Below are 15105 nucleotides of genomic sequence, written 5' to 3' on the forward strand. Positions count from 1 at the left end.
TCAGGGCAAGCAGGGACAAAGCAGAGAACAAGGTAGGACTGATTTAGTTCAATGCAAGAGGCCAAACAGGAAACACAGATGAACTCAGAGCATGGTGAGGAAGATGGGACTGGGATATGATAGCAATTACAGAAACATGGCTCAGGGATGGACAGAACTGGGCTGGTCACAGGCCTCCAGTCTGAAAAACAACCCTCCACCACCACACTCTTTGAGCCAGTTCTGTAAGCAAATGGCTAGTTCTCCCTGTATTCCATGAGATCTAACCTTGCTAACCAGTTTCCAATGGAGAACCCTGTCGAACGCCTTACTGAAGACCATACAGATCACATCTACCACTCTGCCCTCATCAATCCTCTTTGTTACTTCTTCAAAAAATTCAATCAAGTTTGTGAGACATGACTTCCCACTCACAAAGCCATGTTGACTATCCCTAATCAGTCCTTGCCTTTCCAAATGCATGCACATCCTGTCCCTTAGGATTCCCTCCAACAACTTGCCCACCAACGACATCAGGCTCACTGGTCTATAGTTCCCTGGCTTGTCTTAACCATCTTTCTTAAACAGTGGCACCACGTTAGCCAACATCCAGTCTTCCGGCATCTCACCTGTGATTGTTGATATAAATATCTCAGCAAGGTGCCCAGCAATCACTTTCCTAGCTTCCCATAGAGCTTGAGGGTATACCTGATCAGATCCTGGGGATTTATCCACTTTTATGTGTTTGAAGACATCTAGCACTTCCTCCTTTGTAATCTGGACATTTTGCAAGATGTCACCATCTATTTCCCTACAGTCTATATCTTCCATATCCTTTTCCACAGTAAATACTGATGCAAAATACTCATTTAATATCTCCTCCATTTTCTGCAGCTCCACACAAAGGCTGCCTTGCTGATCTTTGAGGGGCCCTATTTTCTCCCTAGTTACCCTTTTGTCCTTAATGAATTTGTAAAAACCCTTTGGATTCCCCTTAATTCTATTTGCCAAAGCTATCTCATGTCCCCGTTTTGCCCTCCTGATTTCCCTCTTCAGTACAATCCTACTTCCTTTATACTATTCTAAGAATTCACTCGATCTATCCTGTCTATACCTTACATCTGCTTCCTTCTTTTTCTTAAACAAACCCTCAATTTCTTTAGTCATCCAGCATTCCCTATACCTACCAGCCTTTCCTTTCACCCTGACAGGAATATACTTCCTCTGGATTCTTATTACCTCATTTCTGAAGGCTTCCCATTTTCCAGCCATCCCTTTACTTGCAAACATCTGCCTCCAATCAGCTTTCAAAAGTTCTTGCCTAATACCGTCAAAATCGGCCTCTGTCCAATTTCGAACTTCAACTTTTAGATCTGGTCTATCCTTTTCCATCACTATTTTAAAATGAATAGAATTATGGTCACTGGCCCCAAAGTCACCTGTCCTGCCTTATTTCCTAAGAGTAGGTCAAGTTTTGCATCTTCTCCAGTAGGTACATCCACATACTGAATCAGAAAATTGTCTTGTAAGCACTTAACAAATTCTTCTTCATCTAAACCTTTAACATTATGGCAGTCCCAGTCAATGTTTTGAAAGTTAAGATCCCCTGCCATAACCACTCTATTATTCTTACAGATAGCTGAGATCTCCTTACAAGTTTGTTTCTCAATTTTCCTCTAACTATTGGGGGGTCTATAATGCAGTCCCAGTAAGGTGATCATCCCTTTCTTACTTCTCAGTTCCACCCAAATAACTTCCCTGGATGTATTTCCAGGAATATCCTCCCTCAGCACAGCTGTGATGCTATCCCTTATCAAAAATGCCACTCCCCCTCCTCTCTTGCCTCCCTTTCTATCCTTCCTGTAGCATTTGTATCCTGGAACATTAAGCTGCCAGTCCTGCCCATCCCTGAGCCATGTTTCTGTAATTGCTATGATATCCCAGTCCCATGTTCCTAACCATGCCTTGATTCCATCTGCCTTCCCTGTTAGGCCCCTTGCATTGAAATAAATGCAGTTTAATTTATTAGTCCTACCTTGTCCCTGCTTGCCCTGACTGTTTGACTCACTTCTGTTCTCAATTGTACCAGTCTCAATTTGATCTCTTTCCTCACTATCTCCCTGGGTCCCACACCATTCCCCCCCCACACCTTACTAGTTTAAATCCTCCCGAGCCGCTCTAGCAAGTCTCCCTGCCAGTATATTAGTCCCCTTCCAATTTAGGTGCAATTTGTCCTTCTTGTACAGGTCACTTCTACCCCAGAAGAGATTCCAATGATCCAAAAATGTGAATCCTTTTCCCATTTACCAGCTCCTCAGCCATGCATTCATCTGCTCTATCCTCCTCTACCTGCCCTCACTATCTTGTAGCACTGGGAGTAATCCAGATATTACTACTCTTGATGACCTCCTTTTTAGATTTCTGCCTAACCCTCTGTAATCTCCCTTCAGAATCTCAAGCTCTTCCCTTCCTACGTCATTGATTTCAATGTGGACAATGACCTCTTGCTGGCCCCTCTCCCCCATGAGAACATTCTGCACCCTCTCTGAGACATCCTTGATCCTGGCACCAGGAAAACAACACACCATTCTGCTTTTTCGCTGCTGGCCACAGAAACGTCTGTCTGTACATCAGATTAGAGAATCCCCCAACACAATTGATCTCTTGGAAGCCAACGTACCCCTTGTTGCATTAGAGCCAGTCTCAATACCAGAATCTTGGCTGTTTGTGCTACGTTCCCCTGAGAATCCATCACCCCCTACATTTTCCAAAACAGCATACCTGTTTGAAATGGGTATATCCACAAGACTCCTGCACTAGGTGCCTATCTCTCTTACCTTTCCTGGAGTTAACCCATCTATGTGACTGTATCTGAGACTTTCCCCCCTTCCGATAATTGCCATCCATCACATACTGTTGCTGTTGCAAATTCCTCATTGCTTCTAACTGTCTCTCCAACAAATCCATTCAATCTGATAAGATTTGCATTCAACAGCATTTATGGCAGATATAAACTGCAATAACCTTTAAACTCTCTTTAAACTCCCTCATCTGACAAGAAGTACCTAACACTGTACTAAAGGCCATTTTTGCTACTTTACAATCTACAGACCAAGAAAATAACACCATCTTATTCCTCTACAAAACACTGCCCCAGGTTAAAATAATAGTTATGGCTTATATTTTAAGTTTAATCAAGAGACAGAGCTCCAAAAACATATAATCAAGAAAGAACCCACTCTACTCACTACTGCAGCCTTTTTGTTGGACACACTTAAACAACAATTAACTTATCTGATTCTGTGCTGTGAATTTCGCCCAAACAGGTTCCTCCAAGGTTAGTTGTAGCTAAGGGACAGAAGATCTCCTTTCCTACAAGACATGAGTAAACCTCACTTATTTTTATACAGATTAAGAATCATTTTATGAGGATGAATCTTGTGTCTTTTGGCTAAGTCCAAGTTGTGTCAAGAGTTTAGGAGGAACTGCGAGACCTAGCAAGTTTTCTCACTATATCTTATCGAACTGTCTTCATTAACTACAAGCCACCACAATGATGTCCCTCATGTCCAAGCCACATCTTATTATATGCTGTTCCCACAACAACATTCCAATAAAGGCATCACTTGCTACCGCACCATCTTTAAAAGGCCATTATGCATCTGGACAAGCACTGTCAGTCCAAACTGCCTGGCATAGTTCCTGCTATTTGCCCCAGTCATGGTAGACAGTGGGTAATCAGCCATGCGGCTAGCGGCATGGACATCATGCTGATGGATGTGATACAGATGCAGGATTTTCTCCTCCAGGGCCAGCAGAGGAGGTCACAACACTTTCTAGACTGGTCTGAGGTGCCATCTAGTTTAAAGCTGTCTCAGCCATCTGCAGGAATGCACAGCCATGCACTCACTCCATCTCTGTTACTGCACAACCTCCCACCAAGGCTCATGCTGTACCATTCTCATTAATAAATATGTAGTGTTTTTTACAGTTCTTGCATGGTATCTTGTAAAAAACAATACATCAAACTAGCAAAACAAAGACACGCACAAGAAATCCTAGAGGCCCAGCATTCTAACCAGAACTCCATCAACAAACACATCGATTTAGATCCTATCTACCTTCCCTTGATAAAAAGAACTGGAAATGACATCACCCACATTAAGAAACCCAGACCTATGAATAGAGAGGCAGGACATACCACCAGCGCTTCACCAAAGACTCGCACTGATGATGTTCTTAATATGGTGACAAAATGTTTGAAAACAAATATTCAAGATCAGCGAGCTAACTTACAGACTTATCATCAACCTGAGCAACAAATCTTCTCAAAACTCACTCTCAATAATGCTTGCAACATCATCCCTCACACACTCACCCACACCAATCTCTAACCTCACGACCTCTGCATACCCTCTGCACTGCCTATTCACTCACTTGGGATACTCCCAACTGTAGCAACAGTAACAGCTATGCAACCAGCTTACATCTCTGTAATACCCTTCTCTTTCTCAGTCCAGGAGGAAAGCAGTCTACAATAAGGCATAAAGACTCATGATGAGCTGTCAACTGTCCACTCATCACACTCACATAGAGAGCATCATATTCTTTCGTCCAATTCTGCCACACACCTCACCATCACCATCAGCAGGATTCCACTCATGGTCACTAATGAGACAAGACTTTACCTGCAGATTTCTTAATTCTTTTTTAATTGAAATCAAAAGCTTCCACAATGAAATCTGAAACCACGTTTCAATGACACTAGCCTGGGCCTACTAGTTCTGTGAAATTAATATTACACCATCATCTCCTGGATGATCAAACGGAAAATGAAATACTTTCCATTTGTCACAATGTGTGATTGGAATGTTCCTCTTTATTATTTGCATTATTTTAAAATTTAACCTGCAATAAAAGAGTGACACTTTAATTTGGTTTTGCAGTTGCAAAATTCTGCATAAGTTTAACATTAAAATGACTTTTAAAATAGTTTTACCAGCTATATTTTGACATTTTCTTCACTTTCCAATTTTAAGATCAATATTGATATAGAGAAACCATCAAAAGAGAAAAAGCCATAAACACAGAAGCTCAATCAGCATGCAGAGAGAAAACAGTCAATGATCCTGCCATTAACATGGATTTGGGGAGAGATGGCAGAAACTGTATCTTTATTACTAACACTGAGAGGATGGGGCTTTCCTCAGGTGTTGCAAAAATTCAAGGCAGGGCCTGATTAACATTCTTTATTTTCTTTCCTCATTGAAAGTGTGTCATATAACCCATCTCCTGGGAGCAGATTGGTCAGCTCCACTCATCCCGTCTCTATTAAATCTGGGAGGGTTTTAATTCAACTTCATATTGAGGTCAGGTTTGAAATTCCTAACATTTTTAGACCTAACAATCCACCGGTATGTTAAGTTGTTACTTAATTCTAAATATTGAAAACTCTACAGCTATTTGTTGACATGATGTGGTGCCACTGTTAAAGAAAGGTGGTAAGGGAAATATAGACCAGTGAGCTTGACGTCGGTGGTGGGCAAGTTGCTGGAGGGAATCCTGAGGGACAGGATGTACATGTGTTTGGAAAGGCAAGGACTGATTAGAGATAGTCAACATGGCTTTATGCTTGGGAAATCATGACTCACAACCTTAATTGAGTTTTTGAAGAAGTAATGAAGAGGATCAATGATGACAGAGCAGTAGATGTGATCTATATCTTCAATAAGGTGTTCAACAATATCATGGAATACAGGGAGAACTCGTCATTTGGATACAGAACTAGCTCAAAGGTAAAAGATAGACGGTGGTGGTGGAGGGTTGTTTTCAGACTGGAGGCCTGTGACCAGTGGAGTGCCACAAGGATCGGTGCTGGGTCCACTACTTTTCATCATTTATATAAATGATTTGGATGTGAGCATAAGAGGGAGAGTTAGTAAGTTTGCTAACAACACCAAAATTGGAGGTGTAGTGGACAACGAAGAAAGTTATCTCAGATTACAGCGAGATCTTGATCAGATGGGCCAATGGGCTGAGAAGTGGCAGATGGAGTTTAATTTAGATAAATGTGCGGTGCTGCATTTTGGGAAAACAAATCTTAGCAGGATTTACACATTTCATGATAAGATCCTAGGAAGTGTTGCTGAACAAAGAGACAAGGAGCAGGTTCATAGCTCCTTGAAAGTGGAATTGCAGGTAGATAGGATCATGAAGAAGGTGTTTGTAACGCTTTCATTTATTGGTCAGAGCATTGAGTAAAGGAGTTGGGAGGTAATGTTGTGGCTGTATAGGACATTGGTTAGGCCACTGTTGGAATATTGCATGCAATTCTGGTCTCCTTCCTATAGGAAAGATGTTGTGAAACTTGAAAGGGTTCAGAAAGAATTACAAAGATGTTGTCAGAGTTGGAGGATTTGAGCTAAAAGGAGAGGTTAAATAGGCTAGGACTGTTTTCTCTGGAGCGTCAGAAGCTGAGAGGTGACCTTATCGAGGTTTATAAAATCATGAGGGGCATGGATAGGATAAATAGACAAAGTCTTTTCCCAGGGGTGGGAAAGTCCTGAACTAGAGGGTATAGGTGTAGGATGAGAGGGGAAAGATATAAAAGAGACCTAAGGGGTAACGCTTTCACTTAGAGGGTGGTACATGTATGGAATGAGCTGCCAGAGGAAGTGGTGGAGGCTGGTACAATTGCAACATTTAAGAGGCAACTGGTTGGTTATATGAATAGGAAGGGTTTGGAGGGATATGGGCCAGGCGCTGGCAGGTGGGTCTAGATTGGGTTGGGATATCTTGTTGACATGGACGAGTTGGACCGAAGGATCTGTTTCTGTGCTGTACATCTCTATGACATTATGACTCAATGACATGCAATGTGTTTCCACCTCCTTCAGTTTTGATTTCAGGTATCCAAGATTTGCAGTATTTTCTATTTGCTTGTATGGGATAATCATCTATTCCAGTTACTTTCCCTGTTCCACAATGCTTTCAATTTATTTCTAAACTTCTTTAACTATTAAGAACTAAATATGTCATCAAATGAATGTTATGATTTCTTAAACATATCATGTGCTGTGTTATTCATTTATGTTTCAGACAATGCAATGTGGAAAATGTTACAATAACAGCATTTCCAAGTAGACAGCTAAGAAGAATCATGTCCTCAAGGTCTAGATAGTCTAATCCCTGAACACACGAGAGATCTTTAACAGATATTCATTTTGCTATGTGCTAAGTATTAAGCAACAGTCTCTATTAATCATCTCAAAGATATAACCTAGTGTTGAACATATTATTCATAAAATTCTGCTAGTTTCTTTCACCATATCTGTTTATTACCATTTCTATTTTGTGATGTGGACTATATAACATGTGCGTTAGTAATTATCATGCAAACAGCAAGGACAATAAAGAAAATAATAGTGCAAAATATAATTCTAAGCAAAAGGGCCACAGACTTCCAATACAGGGAACCCCCTTCCAAAATGTATTACCCAGGAAGTTTACAATTCTACACTTAATAAACTTTTTCCGTTTTCCATTTTGAATTATGTATAATGATTCTAGAATAAGGAAGTCAAAAGCTGATCGATTCTTATATTAATTCCAAATATTATGACACCATCAACTCACTGTGGATCCTGAGTCCCTACTTAAAATAGATAGTGCCAATATTTGGTTACTTTGATTTCACAGGTTTTAATTTCCCCTGGCACTGCACTTCTTAATGTGTTTGTAGTACATTCTGCTGTATTTTCAATTGGTAGCTCATCCATTTAGTAATGAAGACATTAAACTAAAACACAGCAGTTTTAATTAAATGTGATGCGGTGTTCTACCTGTGAAAATTAAAACCGATTGGAAAGTGACTTGCTATTTAATGGACCTGACGGCTTTTGGGAACTTTTATACAACATTCCAATTCAGAAAAAGAAAATATTTATTTTAGAAATTTATTAAATTTAATTCTATTTGGCCATTTGTCCTAGAATTGAGATGATTGCAAGGTGAAAGATGTTAAAAGGTGGTAATTCAATGACCTTGAAAGATTGACCTGAAGTGATCAGAAATAATTCAATGACTGGAGGCCTGTGACCATCAGTGTTCCCCAGGGATCGGTGCTGCGTTCACTTTTGTTTGTCATTTATATGAATGATTCGGATGAGTATATAGAAAGCGTGGCTAGTATGTTTGCAGATGAAACCAAGAATGATGGTATTGTGGACAGTGAAGAAGGTTATCTAAGATTACAAAGAGATCTTGATAATTGGGTCAGTGGGCTGAAGAATGGCAGATAGAATTTAATTTGAATAAATGCAAGGTATTGCACTTTGATAAAACAAACAGAGGCAGGATTTATACAGTTAAAAGTAGGGCCTTGGCTGTGTTGTAAAACAGAGTTACCTAGGGGTTCAGGCATATAATTCTTTCAAGTTTGCATTTTATATTGATAGGGTGGTTAAAAAAGCATTTAGTACGCTTGCCTTCATTTGAGTATCGGAATTGAGACATTATGTTGAGGTTGTACAGGACATTGGTGAGGCTCTTCTGGAGTGCTGTGTCCAGTTCTGGTCTCCCTTTTAAGGTTTTTTTTTAATATTCATTTGTGGGATGTGGGCATCGCTGGCAGCATTTATTGCCCATCCCTAGTTGCACTTGAGAAGGTGGTGGTGAGCTGCCTTCTTGAAGTGCTGCAGTCTACCTGCTATGGGTTGGTCCACAATGCCATGAGGGAAGGAATTCAATTATTTTGACCCTTTGACATTGAAGGAATGGTGATATATTTCCAATGACTTGGAGGGGAACTTGAAGGTGGTGGTATTCCTATGTTTCTGCTGCTGTTGTCCTTCTAGATAGAAGTGATTGTGGGTTTAGAAGGTGCAGTCTCAGGATCCTTGATGAATTTCTGGAGTGCATCTTGTAGATAGTAATCACTGCTGCTACTGAGCTTTATAGGAACGATATTATGAAGCTGGAGAAGGTTTGGAAGAGATTTACCAGGATGTTTCCAGAAATGAAGAGTGTGAATTATAACGAGAGGTTGGACAGACTGTAATGTTTTTCACTGGAGCATAGGAGATTGAGAGGTGACCTCTCCTTAGCTTGGGTGATTTCAAGACATGGGCCCATATTTTTAAAGTAAAGGAAAAAGATGTAAAACAAACATGAGGGGCAATTTTTTTTACAAAGAAGATAGTTCATGTGTGGAATGAACTTCTCATGGAAGTGTTGGATGCAGATACATGTACAACATTTAGATAAGTACATGAATAAGAAATGCTTGGAGGGACATGGGCCAAGTTAGGCAAGTGGGATTCTTTAGTTTAGGATTATAATCAGCGTGGACTGCTTGGACCAAAGAGTCTGTTTCTGTGCTGTATGACTCTATGACAGTTTTGTATTTAGGCCATTCAAAACATTGTGAGGTGGTGATTGGGTTAGATTAGTCTGCACAGACTTTGCTATGAAAGCAAGATATGAAAAGGGTGTTCCTGGGTAGAGAGAGAGAGAGAGAGAGAGAGAGCAATATTTGCCCAGGGAGGTTTGGGACCGTGCTATAAATGGATCCTCAGGACAATGGAACTTGAGGGCCTCAAGTATAAATGCTGCAGTGATCACATGAAGATCACATTTCAAAAATCGTAATCACATTTCAATTCAGATTATAATTGTAATACTGTTGCATTAAATAGATATTAAAAGAGTAAAGTCTTTCTGATGCTAAATAAAATGTAGACAACATCTTTGGTAAAGATTATCACAATTTGGGAAAAAGGGGATAATGTTTATTTGACTTCCTTATCCTAAATTTCAACATTTCAAAACTGAACAGTGGACAGAAACGTTCTTTTTTGGCTGAATTGCACCAGACCTTTTGGAGGGATTCCCGCTGAAACGTCCAGTGATGTTTCTTGCTGTATGTTACCAAGCTCAATAGCTTCAAACCACATCCTTATGGTATCCCTTCTGTTCACTTCCAGTCCTTTCTTAAGTCATTTCCAGAAGAACCCTCCACCCAATGGGTATTCTCTAAATTCTCCGGTATCTCTTGCACTCATGCCATCTTGATTTGTTCACCTGGACACACATCAGTACAGGGCTGCCCTGAACAGTTCCTGACAGTTGCTCTGGGGTTGGCAGACAGGGGAAACCGATGCCCCACTGTGTGGGCAGAGTCTATTCACCCCACCATTCATGACAGTGCAGAGGTGATATTTTCATGATCGGCTCTGCATGCATGACTCACCATTCTTCAGCTCTCAGTTTTGGCAGCATAGGGAAACTTTCCAGCATTGGAAATGTGAAAAATGAAGACACCAAGAAGCTCCAAGTAAGCACCTTAATGTGTTTAATTGCATTCAGTTGCAAAAAGAGCAGGATTCCTGCCTGACTTTGTGCCACCCTTACTCCACAGATGCACCTCAGACCAGTAACAATACTAGTGACAGGATCACAAATTCAAATGGTATTTCAAGGAATTGTTGAATTAGCACTTCCAATTTTTGATATTTCACATATTCTAAGTAAATAGGCTTAGCAAAGCAATGTAGCTTTTAGCTTCTGGCAGATGAATAATGGGTAATTGCTTCCCTGATGGAGAGATCAAATTGCTATCGAGGTTTACCTTGGAAAACTTGCATTCTAATACCTTATGTTTAAATTGTTGGCACAATTTATGAGCCAGATAAATGAATCCATTTGCTTCATTCATATTGTTGAAGAGGTATTTATACGCAGCTTTAGGAGTCACCTGGTGAATTGTACAAAATTAATCCAAGTTTCAGAAAAGTCAAATACGTAACACCTGCAATCAGGATATGGGCAGCATGGTGGCTCAGTGGTTAGCAATGCTACCTCACAACATCAGCGACCCAGGTTCAATTCCACCCTCAAGTGAATGTCTATGTGGAGTTTGTGTATTCCCCCTGCGTCTGCATGGGTTTCTGCTGGGTGATCCAGTTTCCTCCCACAATTTAAAGATGTGCAGATAAAGTGGATTGGCCATGCTAAATTGCCCATGATGTTCAGGGGCGTGTAAGCCATGGAAAATGCAGAGTTACAGGATAGGGCGATGAGGCTGGGTGGGATGCTGTTTGGAGGGTCAGTGTAGACTTGCTGTCCTGGATAGCCTGTTCCCCACACTGTGAGGATTCTATGATAAGGTGCAACAAACTGTTGAAAGGTTAAGGTACAATTTATGCAGGTTTCTCTTGATCTTGAGCAGAAAGACCAACAGAAATATTAGAAAACTAGCATAAACACTCATTTATGCCATTTCTATAAAGTTTGCCTCAACCTTTTACAAAACTCATGCTCACCACCCAAAGAATTGTACTTTATTATATCCGTCCATTGATCCACTGCCCAGCAGACAGTAGTCAAAAATACATATGAATTAAATAGTCTTTATTATTCTTGATGTAAACTTTTAGTGGCTATAAATGAAAAACCATGGATGGAAATAAGGGGCCTGAATGACATGGAGGCTATAGCAAGAATCACATGCAAAATCCAGTGAGGGCTATCTCAAAAACACCTCACTGCATTTAGGCATTGAGGTGAAATTCTCACCCGACAGTGGCAAATTACCTATTAAAAGGGATTATTGCCTGTTAATAACCTTGATAACTGCACATATCACTTTATTAATATGCAGTTTTCTGTTATATTACCTGTGTGAGCAAGCTGGATGCTACGAATTCTTGACAAGGAAATCAGAACAAATACCTGGTGACTTCAGTTCACCCCTTGCAATAAACGACCTCAATTTTGGACACCAAACACCAATACCTCATGACATGCCCCATGGGCCCAGCCGCATGTACCCTACATCCACAGACATTAGTATCCAATGTGTACCAGCCTCTATGAATCCTCATGTCATATCTCCAATCCATTTACTATATGCTTCTGCAATTGAATGCTACACCTCAGGGTGATTTTAATGCTGCAGCAAGGACACTGTACACTCAGGGACATGCGTCTGCTCATTGTCTGGACCAGACTGTGTTTCCAGCTTGTTCACTTCCCGTCACAGTGCTCACTCACTCGGAACCTATCTATATGGTCACAACATCCCTACCTTGCCTTGCATTTTTGCTCTTTGCTGCATACAGTCATAAAGTCATGTAGCACGAAAACAGACCCTTCGGTGCAACTTGTCCATGCCAACCAGGTTTCTCAAACTAAAACTAGCCTGATTTGCCTGCATTTGGCCCATATTCCTCTCAACCTTTCCTATTCATGTACCTTGCCGAAGGTCTTTTAAATGCCTGAACTGTACTTGCCTCAATTACTTCCTCTGGAAGTTCATTCCTCACACAAACTACTCTGTTATGAAAAACTTGTCCCACAGGTCCATTTTAAATCTTTCCCCTCGCACCATAAGCCTATGCCCTCTGCTTTTAAATTCCCCTAGCCTAAGGAAAAGATCTTTGCTATTCACCTTTTCCATGCCCCTCATGATTTTATAAACCTCTATAAGGTCACCCTTCAACCTCCTATTCTCCAGAGAAAAAAGCCCTACCCTATATAGCCTCTTTTTATAACTCAAAACATTTAGTCCCGGTAACATCCTAGTAAATATTTATCCAATTTGATAACATCCTTTTAATAGCAGGGTGACCGGAACAGTATGCAGTATTCCAAAAACAGCCTCATCAACATCATGTACAGTCAAAACATAGCGTCTCAACTCCTATACTTAATGGTCTAACCAATGAATGCAAGTATGCCAAATGACTTCTTCACCACCCTGTCTATCTGTGACACCACTTTCAAGGAACTATGTATCTGAACCCCTAGGTTTCTCTGTTCAACAACACTCCCCAGGAACCTTCCATTAACTGTGTGAGTCCTGCTCTGACTTATCTTACCAAAATACAACACATCACATTTATCTAAATTAAACTCGATTTCCCACTCTAGAGAGGTGGTCCCACCACAAGAAGATGGGTGACTGTCAGGAGAGGTAGAAAGGTAGTACAGGGATCTCCTGTGGTTATTCACATCATAAACAATTATTCAGTTTTGGATACAGTTGCAGGTGTTAGCCTCTCAGAGGAAAACAGCAGTGGCAGTCAGGTCTTGGGCACCATGACTGGATCTGCTGGGAAGCAGGGTTTGTCAAGGTTCAAACGAGCAATTATTACAAGGGACTGTCCAGTCAGGGACACAAACAGGCAATTGTGCAGCCTTCAGTGAGACTTAAGGATGGTGTGTTGCCTCCCTGGTGTGAGAATTAAGGATGCCACAGAGGGGTTGCAGCAATCTTTCAAAGGAAAGAGTGAGGCAGGCAGAGGTTGTGGTACACAATGATACCAATGACATAGGTAGACAAAGGGATGAGGTTCTGCAGAGTGAATATAGGATTACACTCATAAAGTCCTGAAGCATCGACTCTGTGCTGGGTCTCCTCAAGGCTGCACTAGGATTCCTTGAGGCCACGAATCCACATTAGGATTCCTCAAGGCCAGGAGTCCATACTAGAATTGCTGAAGGCCAAGAGTTTGTACTGGGATTCCTCAAGGCCAACTCCAGGATTCCTCAAGGCCAAGAGTCCACACTTGAATTATTGGAGGTCTCGTGTCCACAAAATCCACACTGGGCCTCCACAAGGCCAGGAGTCCATTGAGTCTGTCAGAGGAATGGAGGTAAATAGAGAGAAAAAGAAAGTAAGAAGAAAAAAACATGAAAAGAGGAAAAAAAAGAAAAGAAACAAATGGAGTGGATGAGCTCCAGCTTAGGAACCGCACTCCGCTGCCATCTTGAAAAACAAAAAAGCTCATCAGGGCAATATTAAGGGAAGATATTCCTGTGGGATTGTCCAGTGAAACTATATGGATGGAATTTAGAAATAAGTAAGGGTAGGTCACCTTGGCTGGTCTGTACTATAGGTCCCCAATAATCCGCGAGAAACAGAGGAAAACATTTATAACTGGAAATGTGTTGCTGGAAAAGCGCAGCAGCTCAGGCAGCATCCAAGGAGCAGGAGAATTGACATTTCGGGCATGAGCCCTTCTTCAGGATTCCTGAAGAAGGGTTCATGCCCGAAACATCGATTCTCCTACTCCATGGATGCTGCCTGACCTGCTGCGCTTTTCCAGCAACACATTTTCAGCTCTGATCTCCAGCAACTGCAGTCATCACTTTCTCTGACAACATTCATAAGGTGATCTCAGGTATATGCACTGATAATAGGGTTGCAATAGCAGGGGATTTTAACTTTCCAAACATAGACTGGGACTGCCATAGAGATAAGGCTTGTATAAGGAGGAATTTCTTCTCCAGCACAAACTCTTGGCCTTCAGCAATTCAAGAAAACTTTCTTTATCAATGTGTGAAGCAATACTTACCTTCTTTTGGGAAATGAGGCAGGGAAAGTGACTCAGGTGCCAGTGGGGGAGCACTTTGCAACCAGCGATCATAATTCTGTTAGTTTTAAATAGTAATGGAAAAAGATAGGGCTTGTATAAAAGTTAAAGTTCAAAAGTGAAGCAAGGCCCCAATTTTGACAGTGGTAGACTAGAGCTTTCAGTATTTGATTAAGTAGAGAGGATTTTAAAAGTGAGATAACAAGAGACATTATGTTCCTTTTTGAGTGAAGAGCAAGGCTGGTAGGAATAGGAAATACCGGATGACTAGAGTAATTGAGGCTCTGGTCAAGGTAAAGAAAGAGGTATACGTCAGGTATTAGAACATAGATCATAGAACATTACTGCACAGTACAGGCCCTTCGGCCCGCAATGTTGAGCCAACCTGCAAAACCAATCTGAAGCCCATCTAATCTACACAATTCTATTCTTGTCCATATGCCTATCCAATGACCATTTAAATACTTTTAAAGGTAGGAAGTCAACTACTGTTGCAGGCAGGACATTCCATACCCCCTCCTACTCTGAGTAAAGAAACGACCTCTGACATTTGTCCGATATCTATCCCCTTTCAATTTAAAGCTATGTTTCCTCATGCTGGCCATTACTATCCGAGAAAAAAAGGCTCTCACTCTCCACCCCATTCAACCCTCTAATCATCCGATATGTCTCAATTAAGTCACCTCTCAATCTTCTTCTCCAAAACAAAAACAGCTCAAGCCCCTCAGCCCTTCCTAAAACCGTCCCTCCA

Source organism: Hemiscyllium ocellatum, chromosome 13, assembly GCF_020745735.1.
Source record: "Hemiscyllium ocellatum isolate sHemOce1 chromosome 13, sHemOce1.pat.X.cur, whole genome shotgun sequence".
Lineage (NCBI taxonomy): Eukaryota > Metazoa > Chordata > Chondrichthyes > Orectolobiformes > Hemiscylliidae > Hemiscyllium > Hemiscyllium ocellatum.